Source organism: Ambystoma mexicanum, chromosome 10, assembly GCF_040938575.1.
Source record: "Ambystoma mexicanum isolate Mex_15411 chromosome 10, UKY_AmexF1_1, whole genome shotgun sequence".
In the NCBI taxonomy this organism is placed as follows: Eukaryota; Metazoa; Chordata; class Amphibia; order Caudata; family Ambystomatidae; genus Ambystoma; species Ambystoma mexicanum.
The window spans coordinates 1281051746-1281064439 of record NC_090932.1 but is presented as its reverse complement, the minus strand read 5'-3'; the positions used below and the strand labels follow the sequence as shown (position 1 = coordinate 1281064439).

General features: G+C 45.1%; 1 protein-coding gene across 3 annotated transcripts in view; it reads right to left on the bottom strand.

Moving 5' to 3' along the window:
- Positions 1 to 12694, bottom strand: part of NF2 (NF2, moesin-ezrin-radixin like (MERLIN) tumor suppressor) — an 855245-nt gene that overhangs the window by 434848 nt on the left and 407703 nt on the right. The window lies entirely within an intron of this gene.

The following is a 12694-nucleotide window of genomic DNA, read 5'->3' as shown; positions in this document are numbered from 1 at the left end:
GAGGACGGGCGTTGAAAGCAAACAGAAACAAGCAAGAACAATGCATCTCTAAAAGAACGACTGGAAAAGTACTTCATGCGATTGGGGTTGCATTGAAATGGTCTTACCACAGGGAGTGGCCCACTCAATGATTCATCTCCTGCAAGTGCCATAGTAAGCAACACCCAGAGCACACCCATCTCCCCTCATCCTGTCACAAAACCATTTTCTTGGACATGCTCCGAACATGTTCTATACAGGAAGGGGGCGGGGTGCTAGTCACCCTCTGCACAGGCCCAGGGGTGGAGAGTAGCAATGATCTTCTAAACATGGCGTTGGAGGTTTTTTTTGTACAAAATCCCCTCCAGATTCCATATACATTCATAGATTTATTTTGATTTATTGGACACCTTTGTATGGCGCCTATACACAAGTGTTTCCAGGCGCCACAAGACAAAATAGGGAGGGGGGGACATGGGAAATCACAAAAGTAGAACAAAAACGGCTATATTGGGCATGAGTCACAGTGCGTCACCCTTTCTCAACTCTCATGCTGAACTTCATTTGCATCTTGTACTCATGGTGGCCCTGAATCATGCTGTTCCCATCTTCATCTGGTATTCTGGCTTGCAACATTGTGTGTTACCACTGACGTCTGCAATTGTATTCACTCTCCCCTATTCGTTCTCCCCTCTTGCTTCTCCATTCTTTTTGACTGTTTACTCTCTGTTCTCTCCTCCTCTCCCCTTTCCCATCTCCTCCCCTTACTTTCTTCTATGCACTTACCCTTTCAGAATTGTCCCTAGACCTAGTACGATAGCAACCTCATCAGTGTCCTCCCCCCTCCCCTTACTTGTTTACCCCCTCCCCCACCTCCAACAGCATTATCTGAAATGTCGTCAGGCCTAGTACGATAGTCACTTTTGTTCCTCCCCTCCCTTTCTGCACCCCTCTCTCACCTTTTGTTTTTCACCGTCTCTACCAGAAATGTCATCAAGCCTAGTACGGTAGTCGCCTGTCTGTTTCCATTTCCTTCCCACTCTCCCCCTGCCTTCCTTATCTATGTCTTAGCTCTTGCACTATCTGAATTGTCCTCAGGCCGAGTACGATAGTTAATTTCACAACCTTACTGTTCATGGCCTGTAAGAATGTCATTGTATTTTCCCTTGCTCCCTCCCTTGCCTTGAAGTGCTTTGAAACACACTGTATAGGCGCTATATAAATAAAATATCATATCATGCGACAATCCTACCATGCAAGTGCACGACAAGGTGGTAAGTGAAAAGGGGAGGGAGTAAAGGGAGAGTGCAGGAGTGGGCTGTGCCCACGGGTGGGGGCGGGCAAGTGCTGGGCGGGCCAAGGTGGCAAGTGCCAGGGGAAGAGGGGGAAGGGAGGAAAAGTGCAGTGGACAAGGAGGACCAAGTTGGGCTAGTGCAGGAAAGGGAACCTGAGGGCAAGTGCTGGCAAAGATTGGTGGGGGGGGGACTGGTAGGGGGTGATCTGGCCCCTTTATGACTCTGAAGGGACCAGGTCCCAGTCAAGCAGCAGAGGGGAGTTAGCACAGGAGGGGGAGAGGGAGAGGAAAGAGAGAGGAGAAAAGGAAAGCCTTGAGAAGTTTCCAAAACTTAAGTCTGGGGAGGTGGGGCATTCCAGAGGGAAGAGCCAGCCGAGGAAAGCGATCTATCTCCTACTCTCTGCTTGGAGAAACGTTTGACCTGCAGAGTTTTGGAACCAGAGGACCAAAGGACTCTGCTAGGGAGGTATTAAGGGAGGGAAAGCTGGATGTAAAGAGGTCCAGGCCCGAGACAGCCTTGTGGATGATGCAAAAGGTCTTGAATTTGATCCTTGCGAGCCAGTTGAGAGATTTTAGGCCTAGAGAGATGCGGTCCCTGAGCTTGAGGCCAAGGATAAGTCTTGCAGTCCTATTCTATTTGGGATTAGTTCAAGGGGGCAAAGGGAGGAAAGAGGCAGATTGAGGAAGAGGCTATTGCAATATCCTAGCCTACTTGGTTGTGCTGTTCCTGGCGAATTCACGGTGTGTGGACTGCTTTTGAATCAGTTTGACTGACATTTGGATCATCCCACCTTGGGAGCAACAGGATTGGTCCTTTTTGAATATATTCAGGACACACGCGCACAGCGCGTGCGCACTGGCGGAAGTACTCGAAGAAGTAATGCTTTTCCGCTTGGTCCTGCTACTTGGTCGTGTGTGGACTGCTTTTGAATCGGATGACTGATTCCATTAATTCCCTTCAGCTGTCTTTCAACGCTCAGAGAGAGCCTTTGGATTGTTGTATCACAGACTATTGTATCACAGACTTGTAACTTTTGCTCTTTGTGTCTCTTACAGTTAGACTGACATTTGGATCATCACGCCTTGGGAGCAAGGGGATTGGTCCTTTTTTAATATATTCAGGACACACATGCACAGCGCGCGCGCACTCTAAGAAGTACCCGTAGAAGAACCGCTTTTCATCTTTGCCGCGCAGCAGCGCTAGCGCATACATATTTTTGGGTTGTGGTTATTGAGAATTTATCCAATCCTGTACTGTTAGAAGCATACATTGAGACCCAACTACATATATGTCTAGCCATTATAAACCTTACATGCTAATTTCTAACATGCCGGCCGCAACCTTCAATGTCAATGTTATGCAAGGTAACCGTACGCCAATGAACACGCGACTGTGTGTCTTGCATAAATCCATTGTACTCGCTCCCTCACCAACGTCATGTAACACACATGGCACTTGTGGCGAGAGCAACACTAACAGACGCCTGTTTTCAGCGTTCTCTAACTCAACTATGTCCAACAAAGCATTCAGTTATGTGCCAGCGTGTGCTGCTAATCCATTTTCAGCGATTTTTGTGCAATCACATCCAATATCTGACTCCAAACTATTGCAGACGCCGGAGCCCAAGATAACAAGTATGCCAAAAGTTAGTCCCATTTTTTCTAATCCAGTCTCCCATGAGTCAAGATCACACAGACGTATCTATATATGCTACTCAATGTTGAGTCCCCCGTTTCAATTCACAGCACTAATAACTCACGTCTGGGCGAATTGGCTGAGTCACCCATGCATCGCTCAGCTTCTCCTTCTGTTTCTTATGTTTAGCCTACACCGAAGCGTCCTCTCCAACAAGAATTTCACCAGGCCTTTGTTGAAGGGGGTGCCTCACTAAATCCAAATGATAGAAATAGCATTGACCGCCATTAACACTACCATGCTCACCCTGTTCAGATTATTCGAGTCCTTAGATGAAAAAAATCACAAAGTAAACTCTGCAACTAGATCAGGTCACACTCTGGTTGCATTCGCTGGCCACTGAATTGAATGGTAGCCGACAAAATGTACCAACAGGGATAAGCGCAGATTGTGAAGTTGTGTCACTGGGTGGAGAGACTCATGTTGAGATTGATGTTGGCATCCAAATCAATCAGCCACAGACGGCGCTTCCCATGATTTCAGGGGTCATTCGTCCAATAGTCAATCTTAGGGCCGATAATCCTCCTGGTGGCAACAAATCTTGGATAAGTATCCCAACAACCCCTGCTCACACGACACAAATATCAAATAACGCCTCGCTTACGAATGCTGAAATTTTGCCAATTAAGTCACAGCCATCTGGTGTTAACCACAACAACAAAAAAATAATAATAAAAGAAGAACTGGTCTGTTAAAAAAAAAAAAAAAATTGAAACATCTACCCCAAACAAGACCAACAAAGAAAACTCCAACATCGTTTTATCAAGCAATTGGGGCCGTCAAATCAATTAATCAAGCTGTCATTTTCAAACCGGCTTCATTACAAACAAGCTCTGGGCCTTCAGGGACAAGCATACCTCCTCATATCAATACAATGTCAGAAAAAGCATTATTAAACTCCACCTTATCATATCCTCCTTTGAATGATTTGGTAAATGAAATTAATAAAGCTTGCATACCAAAAAGACCACAGGTCACACTACAACTGCCTCCTACTATCACGCCTCATGTAAGTCTTGAGAAACGTGATTGAGGAAGTTCATCCAACCCCTTTGCTTATTAAACATCTTAAGAAAGCGGTTGACAATGATTTAACGCAACAACTACCTCTAGCTGTCCTGCCCCCACAGTTGGAGACAGTTGCTGAACCCATTATAACAGCGCGATGCCCTGAGACAAAGCAAACTGTGAAATCGATTCCATTGGCGGAGGAGTTGTCACTAAACTATAATTCCCTCAATACACCAGTACCGACTTATCCAAATAACGCGAGACCTTTAATGCCCATGGTTGATCAGTCACTTCATTTTACCTGCTCAGAGTACAGTAACAGACCGTCCAGACATACTGAGCAACTTAACTCTGATCATCACTCTTTGATCATAAAATGTCAGGAGGGTTCATATCCTGCTTACACTCTTAATAGACGGAGCCTTCTAAACATTTTTTCAGACGTCGCCGAACTTGAAGAGATTAGTTCTCAAGACATTGCAAAGATTGAATTCATATCAGATAATGTAGCCTCTATCATTAGAATATGGATACGGTCAGGAGTGGTACTCAATGCTATCTGGCAGGCAAAGATGAAACTATTTGACATGGGGTTTCTGGTTGCACAAGATCCTAAAAGACATTCTTTCAGACCAAACCGACAAGCCCCGCTGACAAACATCTATACCCGGGTCCACAACGATCTGGTGCCACCCGTAATGATGCAGCAGTCTCTGTAACCACTAGCCCTAACAGATCAAGCTCCTTTCACTTTGGCTAGCTGGAATACACGCGGCCATTCACATCTACAGACCTCGCTGTCCAACTGTTTAGCCAAGTATGATATCATAGCACTTCAAGAAACTTGGTTATGTGAGGTACCAATTTGGGACAATTATGACAGGATTCTGCTACTGGAAATCCGACAATCTAAAGGTCGTCCTTCAGCAGGCCTTTTAGTAGCGGTAAACAAGAATCATAGACTCACAATTTCATCCTGGGATTCAGTAAGTTCCTTTATATTGCTTGTTCGTATAAATTATGGCAAACATGTCATTGCACTCCTTAACATATACCGCAATTCTCTAGGGCTAACAGATGAGGCAGTTTACATGGGAGTAGATCGATTGTTTGAGAAGATTCTGTAAACTGCAGATATCACGGACATCATTATTGTTGGTGATCTAAATCTAGATTGTCTATCATGCAAGTCACTTATCCAATCAAAGGACACTAATAAATGGTCCTCACTTAAGAAGGATAGGGGCTTGTACATGCTCAATGGTGCTATTCAGGGTGATATCCCTGCGAAACCTACGTGGCAACGAGCAGCTTCGACCAGTATCATCGACTATGTCTTTGTGGACTACAATCTATTTAAAAATGTGGTTTCATTTCAGATAATGGCACAATCTTATAGTGATCACCACCTACTGTCCACAACCACTAACTGGTCTTGTACGACTGCCAAATCATCTTGGATGACAACAGCTCAGAGTTAATAATGCCAAGTCCCGCGTTTATTGGTCAGATTATACTCTGAACAGATTTCAATCTGAGATCACCCTTAACATGTATCGTTATTATCCCAAACCTTATACACATCTTCTTCAATCTTTGCAGCAACCAATTTTCTGACCCTCTAATACTAAGCGCAAACATTCTCATGCCTTTGATTTAGACGTCCAATTGGAGAAGGCTGCATATCAACGTCAACGAAGACTGTTAATTAACACAGCTTGTCAATACCCTAAACAAGCATTAAACTCCTTACGCCATAAACATCGTCAATGGATGAGATCTCAAAGCTTCACAGTACCAAAGAGACAGTGAACAGATGTTGCAAGTCATAGCGTCAAAGAATTCAGCGGCCATATGGGCCCTTTTGAATCAGCGTAATGAGTCGCAGCTAATAGCAGACCAAGTTAAAACCGTCTCAGAACAACAATGGGTTTCACACTTCTCCGAACTTTATGCTAACAGAAACTTTGAACAGTCTAAATTTAGTTCTGATCCAGCTACACAGTGGTTGATTGAATGCTCCCCTAATATTATAAAACGTTTCATTAGACAAGCCAGCTCATCAAGAGCAGCTGGCCCAGATGGCTTGCATAACCTGATGTTTACGATGAACCCAGGATATTGGTCTCTAATCTTGGACACAATCTTCCAGCAAGTGGTTTGTACTAAAGAGATTCCACAATCATGGAAAACGTCGATAATCATTCCTATCTATAAAAAGGGCGATCAGACGTTACCTCAGAACTACCGCCCGATCGCATTTTTAGATGCCCCGGCAAATTATTCGCCAAGTTAATCCAACGTGACTTTAATATCTGGACCAAAACCGTTAATTTCCAAGACCCTCAAAAATCTGGGTTTTGTCAGAACACGAAATCCTAGTGTGCTTCCCTGCTTACCTGGCAGCCCTTTGGGAGTCAAGTTAGGTAGGAAACGTGCTAACAACACTGCAGGCATCCGTTCCCCTAAAGGACTGTTTCGGAGGCATTGGGGGTTGCCATGGCGACACAGGCCTCTATCGCGTCTGCAGTCACGTGTTCCTGCTGTTTCCCGTTCACGTGACTCCCGCGTTGTGGCCATGCCAATTTAGGGCCCCCCCTTTTCTCTCTTCTGCGCTTCCGATTGTTTTCCTTGGATTTCAGCAGTGGCGTTATTGTAATTCTTGTTCTGCTCTTTTGACTCTTGCCTGTTCATTCGGATTTACTTTTGCCTTACCCACAGTACTTTTGCCTTGTCTTGTTGCTATGACCTGGACTTCCCATTTGGCTCTGATTTATTTCTCCTGATTTCACCTCGCCTGCTTACTTGGATTTTGACCCGGACCGCTTACAGACTTGCCTGTTTCACGGATTTTGGTTTTGGATGTTCGTTTACACAGTCCCAAAGAAGAAGGAGTTCTACCCTAGGCGTACGCGTGCCAGCGGGAATAGGGTTTATTTGTGCTGGACTAGAGACTGCCTGCAGCACACTTGGGAACTAGCAGAACACCCTAGGCGTACTCGTGCCGGCGGGAATAGGGTATTTGGTGCTGGACTTGAGACTGCCTACAGCACGTGAGGGACTACATTTCTTGGAATTTCTCTGTGGATCCGTTTATGCAATCAATACTACGATTTCTTCGCTTGAACCCCTGCTTACGGACATACAAGTAAGAAAATCTTGTTTCTTTGTTTTTTCCAGTTGTCATTTCTTTTTGTTTGCCCTTGTCTCACGTGATTACTTATATTTTTCCAGAGGCTGTTCTTTTTCCAACCCCACTGTCGTATTTTCATGCCTGATATGTTTTGGACATTACCCTACTGACAGGTGGGTTACTAGTTACCATTTAATGATACTTGAGTGCTCATTGCTATCGATTTCTAAACTAGTGTTTCCCTTGCAGCCATCAGGGTTCCAACATGTCCTGTGCATTCTTCAAACATCTTTCAATCAATTGAACGCTCAGACTGTTTTTATGCACACCTGAGTGTTACATTGGTGGGAAGAAATAAATTACTGCACTACGGGTTCAAAAGCTCCTCTTTGGTCATCAGGCGCTTCGCCCCATCAAGGTTTTAAATTCTGACAGGTTTGTAGCGGGCCTGGGGACCAATATAAATCTACTCTGTCTGAATGCCATCAAGGTCCAATGTCACACCACCAAACAGCCTGCTTATTTTTCATTCGTAGACCTAAATGCGGCCTTTGATTCAGTTTCCCCGAGTTATTCTAATGTCAAAATTAGAAAGAGATGCTTGCCCGGTCACGTTACGTAAAGTCATTTATGCACTTAATTCTCAAACATCGGTATGCATCAGATTTAATTTAGATGGTCTATTGTCCACTTCCATCGCCACTGCACAGGGTTTAAAACAAGGATGTTTATCGGCCTCTGCAATATTTAATTATTTTATCCATGATATTAGCCAAACCTTTGCTGGAATATTGTCAGATTCACCAATTATTCATGGCGTTCCGATTAAGGCCCTAATGTATGCGGACGATCTAGTCCTCATTGCAAAAACACCAATAAGGTTACAAAATCTTTTTACAGCATTTTCTTCCTAAATTGATGCAAATCAATTATCAATCAATACAACAAAGTCTCAAATCGTGACATATACACCTACTAAGTCCACACATATAGATTTGTTTGGATGATTAAAAAGACAATTAATAATCGTCCCCAGTTATATCTATTTGGGCACTACTTTTGAGAGCAGCGCCGTCGGAACAGGCAAAATAGACAGCGTGGAACTAAAACTGGCTAAAACGATTTCTCAAACAAAGATCACCATATATTGTTATGGGAAATTCACTATTAAACCAGCTATAATATTTTGGCGACAAAAAGTAACGCCATGTCTTTTATATGTCCTTGAAACTCAATCTATTTGGTCACAACTGAATATAGACAAACTGGAAGCTACATTTTGGAGGAGTATCTTACAATGACCCCCATGTGTTCTGGGAGCCTGGCTGCGATATGAACTTGGCCTTGTATCGCTTCACGCAGTTTATGAGTGGCGCATTTGTGCACTCTTTCGGAAGTGCTGAATTTCAACTGCCTGTAAAAACATCTTGCAAACCTTGTCCACATACATGTTCACAACTACACATATGTTTGTGCAAAAATGGATGTATAAAGTTTATAACTCATTGGCCAAGGCCGATATTTCCATAGACATATTGGTTACAAATCCAGAGAAAGCCAAACAAATGTTATATAGATATGATTGGAAGGCAACGCGTACCAAGTGCTTGAAATATAAGAATCACTACGAGTCCCTATTTTATCCAAAACATGTAAAAATGATGGAACCTTATTTGTTGAAATCCCCCTCTTTTGTCATGCGAAATGCCATTTTAAGGCTTCGTTTTACTTTATGGCCCACTCGCGAAATTCAAGCAAGGTGAAATCAAATACCTAAAGAAATGCATTTTTGTTGATTCTGCCTAAAGAAAGATATCACTGAGTCTTTACATCATTTGATCTCACTTTGCCCTAAATTAATACTACTTAGGCAGATACACTTCAGAGATCATTGCTTGCATTTAGCTGCCTTAGAACTGGATAAGCAGTGGTCCTTTATTTTATGTGATGGCAAATTATCAATTCAGCTAGCGACTGCAATTTTTTAAAAGCATTGAAGCTTGATCAAGATTGTGACTAAGAATGATAACACAAATAGTGATGTCTTCTAATTTCTTTTATTCTTCTTTCTGTGATCTAATTTTGACAAATGTATTATGAATGTTTAATAACAAATATGTATTGTAATTCTGTAAATTGAAAAGTTGACAATGTCAGCTATATCAATAAAAAAAAGTTAACAAATAAAATACAAAATTAAAAATGGTCTAGCCTAGAGAGAACTAGGGCTCTGGAGACGTTGAGCTTCTGGGGGAAGGTGAGGAAAGGTAGAATGCCACTGAGGAGGTGGAGCTGAAAGTTGATTTTTTTGGCATGGTCTGTGAAGTGTGGAGAGATTGAGAAAGAAAGGAGACAAAGATGATCTCCAAGGTTTTTTGCCTCACAAGTGGGTGAGGGGAGGGGACCCAAGGAGTCTGGCGAGAGAGTGGTGGGTGGGAGGGGACAAAAAGCAGGCATCCCAATGAGAAGGATCTGTGTCTTACTGGCAGACAGGTCATTGGCAGAGCACCATGCCTGAATACCAGTCAGGTATGAGGGAGGAGGTGGAGGAGGTAGAGGATGGCAGCTTGAAATAGAGCTGTGAGTCGTCTGCATAACACTAGAAATGCGGGGAGAAAGTGTGAATCAGGAAGGCCAGAGGGGCCAGGTAGATGTTGAAGAGCCATGGCGATAGGATAAAGCCCTGAGGGGCACCACAGGTAGAGAGTGAAGTGGGGGAGAGAAAAGGACCTATTTGCACTTGGGAAGGTCTGTTTGAAAGGAAGGAGGTAAGCCACGCCAGTGCCCTGTCCGTGATGCTTAGGGTATCATGGAGACATTTAATGAGGATGGAGTGGTTGACTGTGTCAAAGGCAGAAGAAAGGAGGATCAGAACAGGGGAGTGTTAGAGTCCAGGTTAGAGGGTAGGGCTTCACAGGTGCTCAGGAGAGCAGTTTATGTGCCTCTGGCTGCCCTGGAACCAGACTGGTTGTCATGGAGGCAGCCAGACACTTCGGTGTGGAGTTTCAGTTGGGTGATGACCAGCTTCTCCACGAGTTTGCCCAACAAAGGGGTGATGGCAATAGGGCGATAGTTAGCCAGGCAAGAAGGGTCAGTCGATGGCTTTTTTTTAGGAGAGGGTGCACAATAGAGTGCTTAAATGGTTGAGGGAAGGAGTCACAGGCAAATGAGTGGTTACAGAGGTCAGCCAAGGGTGGGGCAAGAGCTGCAATTTTGTCTTTGATGTTTCTGGAGGAGCAGGGGAGCAGCTATTCAGAGGAGATTTACATAGAGCAGACAACTCTAGAGATCTCATCTGGTGCAGTGGGGTAGAAAGAGGAGAGTATGGGAGGCAGGGGGGGCAAGGGAGGCGAGAGAAGGGGGTTAGGGGGAGAAGATGAAAGAGGACAGGATGTCCAGAGTTTGAGGAAAAGTGGGCAGCCAGAGCAGAGCAGAGGGCCTGGGAGGTAGGAGGAGAAGAGGAGACTGCGGTAAGATTGGAAAGTTCCTTGCAGATTTTAAAGAGTTCAACCATGTTTTTGATGGCTCCAGAGATGCAGGCTTGGACAGGAATCCTCTTCTTGGAGCAGATGGAGACAATATAGCCATTGGAGTAGGCGGCAGGACAGTTTGTCAGAGGATGAGCTAGATGCCTGCCACTTACGCTTTGCAGCTTTGCACTTGCGTTTCCGAGTGGCCAAGTCGGGGTCATACCAAGAGCTGCATTTGGAGGCAGGCTTCATGCGGATCTTCATGACGGGGGCAAGGATGTCCAGGGTGTTCGACAGAGATATGGAGGTTAGCTAGAACAGAGTCTGAAGGAGAGTCAAATGAAGGGGGCAGAGGACGGATGAAGGAAGAGGCAAATGCAGCGATTGACACACGCTTCATCAGTCGAATGACAGAGAGGGAGACTGGCAGTGCGGACAGAGGCATCATCAGGGGACAGGGGAAGTCAAGGTGGGTGGAGAGGAAAGAGAGTTATCAGACCAAGAGGGAGGGGTAATAAGAGGGTTGGAGAGGGAGATGTCTGTTGGGATGAGAGCATCCAAGGTGTGTCCAGCAGAGTGGGTTGGGCCAGAGGGAAGGATAGTGAGGGCAAGAGTGTTGCAGAGGTCGCGAAAGAGAACAGTGGCCACCTCAGGAGAGTCGAGATGGATGTTAAAGGCCCCACGGAAGATAGGTTTGGGGGAGGAGGCAAAAAGAGAGTAGGACAGGTCGATCAATTCCGAGAGGGAGGTTGGTTCGGGAGGCCTGTAGATGGTAGAGAGAGTAAGAAGGAAGGTAGGCGAGACAGAAAGCCTGCACACTAGGCTTTCAAAGGATGAGTAGGTTTGAGTGGGGATGATGGAGGCCGGAATCCACTCAGGGAAGATCAGAGCCACTCCACCATCAGGCCAGGAGGGCCTGGGATTGCAGTGGATCTTGTAGCCCTCAGGGAGAATAGTGTCAAAAGCAGTGACAAAGCTGGCCTTGAACACCGTCTAAGTGAGAGCAAGGACGTCAAGGTCTTCAAGGCGGTAACAGATGTCAGAGGAGTGTTTGATAGAGCGAGAATTGAGAGTAGCTAATTGAAGCTTGTTGCCCCCTTTACAAGATTTGCGAGTGGGGGCACAGGGGTGGGGTGCCTTCAATGGGTCAGAGGGGAAAGGGGGGGATGAGGGAAGGAATTTGAAGAGAGATGGAAGACACCCGTCAAGAAGGAGGAGGTTGGGCTGAGATCCCTGGGCCACGATAGTGCCCTTATGATAGACATTAACAGTGCATTTGGAAGATGCAAAGTGAGCCAAGAGCACTTCCCATCTGGTGCCGCCAGAAATGGGTGAGGAGGAGACCCAATATAGCACCCATAGGAGCCTCACTGAACGCTGCTTGAGACTCCTCTCCAACTCAAAGATGTGTTTGGTTGCCACCTAAACAAAGCGGCTGGCGATTACTTTTGTCAAACCTATCTGGGTCATCAGCAAATGAAAGCCCAGTTAACTCCCAAATATGTGCCTCAAATGCCTATCAAGAACAAGTATCAGCCAAACAACAGAACAAAGTCCCCTGCTGTTCTTGTAAAGTGTGCTTAAGGGCTGCGCCCCGCGTGGCATGATTCTTTAATAGGCACTGGGCGAGACTGATACTTAAATTTACATGACAGTGAGCTGGAGCTAAGACACCCTTTATTTGCTTTATGTACCCCTGAGAGCACCTTCAGCCGGCACTGTCCATATTGCAATCCCTCTATCCAGGAATGCCTAAATGCCTTAACCGAGAATGGGGTAGTCTGTAGGAGGGCTAGCATGTACCAGTAACATTGAATCTTTTACAAGACTTTAATCAATTTATAATAAGATTTGTTGTGGGGGAATCCCCAAGCCCGAACTGATCATCCCAAGTGCCAAAACAGCCTGTTTGACCTTTACACTGTCCGGAATACTGCAATATTCCTGACACTGACCCTCAAAGACCTCTCCCAACAACTTCCTTTTCAAGTACTGGATGTATCAGAGCCATTGCTTTACCTTTCAATTACTGGTACATCCGGTCCCCTTTTCCTCAGATCCCTCTGATAGATTATCTAGCACCCAGAAAAAATTTGAGGGAGAATGATAAC